Genomic DNA, 3688 nt, shown 5'->3' on the forward strand with positions numbered 1-3688 from the left:
TATATATATTCTGTTTACTGCCCAAGAATTCATCAAACTGGAATGATGAAGAACACATGATCATCATTTTCAGAAGATTTTTCAAAATATTTTTGCTAGATGTGGTGGTGCACACTTGCAATCTCAGCATTAAGGAGGCTGAGTCAGGAGGTTCGTTGTGAGCTTGAGACCAAACTGGGCTATAATATGAGCTCAAGCCCAGCCTGAGTTACATGACAAACCCTGTCTCAAAACCATGCATATGTATTACTCCCCATCTGAAGCCTTACTGCCTTCTAAGCTTCACATATAGTGGGCTAGTATCCTCCGTGTCAGCAGTCCTTATTATGTATGTCTATAATACATAGAAAAATACATCGCTGAAAACTTCATGGGTCTCGATTTTCTTGAATGCCTTTTGCATCGACAGGAAAATACTCATTTAAGGGAAACACTGTTATTCTGTCTTCTTTACTTTAGTCATAAACTCATTTCATGTCTCCTAAATGTCTCTTTGATTATGTAATATGAACTTAATCAAATCTATTAAACAAAGAGAAGTGTGGTATACAAACTATTTCTTGTAACAAATGACACCTTATGTTTTCAGTTTTTCTTAAATAAAAAAGAAGAATAATGCTTATTGCAAACGATCATTTGATAAGCAAATGATGTCAGCTTAGGGCCTCCTTGTTCCCACTGCAGCAGGAGAACTCCTTAAGCCTACAGGTTCGAGTTGGCCAGGGCAGTACAGGAGGACTCTGTCCACACCACATGAAGAATCAAAGCCGAAATGATGCTATACTTGAGAAAAGACTTAAAAAACTAGTATTACAGAAAATAACTGAATTATAAATAGTAATTCACTTAGACAGAAGATAATAAAAATTCAAGAGACAAGGACAGATATTCTAAGTGCCTACTGTGCCTCACATTTTTATTATATTATTTGTAATATTTATTGTATTACATTTTTTTTGGTTCTTTCTTTATGACCTTGGACAAATAATATATTAATGCCTAATTAAATTTTATTTATAGTAAAAGGAACAAATAAAATTCAATTTTCACCTTATGGTAGTATCTGGTAGAATATTAAATGAACAAAATATTGATATGGATTATTGGGGTAATAAGCAACAATGATTTATATAGTTAAGCAATTTTGGATAAATTCAACTACATTAAGGTTTTTTTCTTTATTCTTGAATTTCAGGACAGATGAATTTGGTTTGGTTACTGGATCTCCACAAACAGTTGTATAAACTCTAATTTCCTTTTTTTTTTTTTTTTTTTTTTGCGGAGCCGGGGATTGATCTCAGGCCCTTGCACTTGCCAGGGAAGCACTTATTCTGTTAAGCCATCTCAGCCCATTTTAATTTCTTTAAACCTTTTTATTCTCTCCTTGGTCTTAAAGTTGGAAACAAGGAATTACTAAAAAGGATTAGACACAAAGAAATTTATAAGCTAAAGTCTTTAAATTGCATAGAAAATCTAGAGTGTGATATGTTTTTATTATTTACGTTACCATTAACAGTATTACAGTTAACATTTAAGAGATATTTGCTTTTCTTTATATTTTATAGGAAGGCTCTGATAGCTTCTGAGGAGCAAAAGGAAGAATGCCTTGTTATAAACATGTAAAATTCTTTTTTTTTTTTTTTTTTCGGTACTGGAGATTCAACTCAGGACTTTGTGCTTGCCAGGCAGGTGCTTCTTCTACTGAGCTATATCCTGGGTCCTGTATTAATTTTTGAGGGTTAACTTTGTATCCTGATATGCTACTGAATTCGTTTAACAATATTAGGAGTTTCTTGGTGGAGTTTTTGGGTCTTCCTAATAGAGTATCATGCTGTATGCTAATAGGGACAGTTTAATTTCTCTGTTACCTCTTTTGATTCCTTTTATTTCTGTCTAATGGTTGTACCTAATGATTCCAGAACCATATTGAACAGGAGTACTAATAGTGAACACCCTTGTAATATTGTAACTATTGCTAATTTGCTATTCTCGTCTTGTAATATATGTTTTGTTGTATGTGACCCTGTTTCTGTCTTTTTTCTGTTATTTGGTTTTGTTTTTGTTTTGCTCTTTAAAATAAATGAATACATACATACAATTTCCTTACTAAAAATCTAAGTCTACAGGTCACACTCAAGCAAGAGAAATTATCTAAACAGCATAGAAAGATAATTACCAATCTTTCTAAAACATCAGCCAAGTAGGAACTTGTTTTCCGAATGGTACACAGGAGGATAACTAGTCGCTAATTAGGCCTAAATTACTAATTAAAACCAATTAGGTTTCAATACTCAATTGAGATATATTTTTCCTGCACAATTTAATGCAAAGATAAAATGCTTACCTCTTAGCAGACTATTCTTCATAAGTTAGAACAAATAAACTTGTGATTAAAGCTGAAATACTAAAACAAATTAAGATCAATATTTATATTTCACAAACTAACAGAATAAACAATTACAAAAATGGTTTAAAAATACCAAAACAAAGAAAAATGGAATAGGCACATGGATCTGTAAATGACCACCCTGAAAAAATTTCTTTAAATATGAAATATGTATTAGCAAGCATAATAATATGTCAAATTGTATCATTAGTCCTTTATATACTAATTTTAAGGACAATCCTAAAATTATATTTGATCTCTTCCATTTGCTTCATTCAATTTTGAATTTTTTATATTTTCCTTGTGGTAGAATAATTCATTGTATATTTGCTAGCATTTTTGTTCTTAGTAAAACAAGGTTAAGGCTGCCCAACTACTAAAACATTTTGAACAGTGGAGTCATCATTATGATAAGTGGCTAGATGCATCACTTGAAAAGAACTTTGAAATGATTATTTGTTTCTTTTAAAATCATTTACATTTCATTTTTATGTAATTATGTATAGAAGTAGTTTAAAATGATTAGTGGAAGGGGATTGAATTTAAGTGACTTGGTAAAGCTTATTAAAGTCTTCTTAATGAGTTCTAATTTTTTCAAATGAGAATGATGGTGTCTGGTTTGTAAAGTTGTTAGCTATAAAAAATAATGAGTTATGCAAAACACCTGGTACATAGCTGGTACGGGGGACATTTCTCCATGAGCCACTGTGTCCATGGTGATGACATTTCTGAAGTGGGAAAGAAAGGTATGAAGAACAAATTTAGTTATTACAAACAAAAAGTACCATTGCAGATGTATTAAATGTAATGTATTTAGGAAATAAAAATCAAGGAAAGTGACTTAGAATGGAGTTGAGACAGCCTGGAATATGGATCAATTAAAGCAGTGGCATGTATGTGATACATAAGATGGAAAAGGAGAAGGATTAAAAGAAAATGAGTGGTAAAGGATCTGGAGGCTGTGTTTAAGGAAATAAGACACTATTTAGAGATCAAGTGAATGAAAAACTTGAAAAATGAGAAGAAATATTTCTAGGTGTATAAACAAAACTTAGAGAACAGTTCTTACAGACTCTAAGAGACTAGCAAGTTTCTTATTGAATAACATGGAGAGCAATTTCAAATACTCCTGAGAATTGGAGAGAACTTAACAAGAACCAAATGCCAGGCAAGGAGTAAATAATTAAGAATTTCATTTCAAAACCAAAGCATGAGGGGGGCATTTGTAGGGTTATGTAGGGTGGCTGGTTGTTTCTCTTTACTTTTTCTGCCCATTGAAAATTGTTCATAAATATGAATATA

Source organism: Octodon degus, unplaced genomic scaffold (assembly GCF_000260255.1).
Source record: "Octodon degus isolate 3935 unplaced genomic scaffold, OctDeg1.0 scaffold00143, whole genome shotgun sequence".
NCBI lineage: Eukaryota > Metazoa > Chordata > Mammalia > Rodentia > Octodontidae > Octodon > Octodon degus.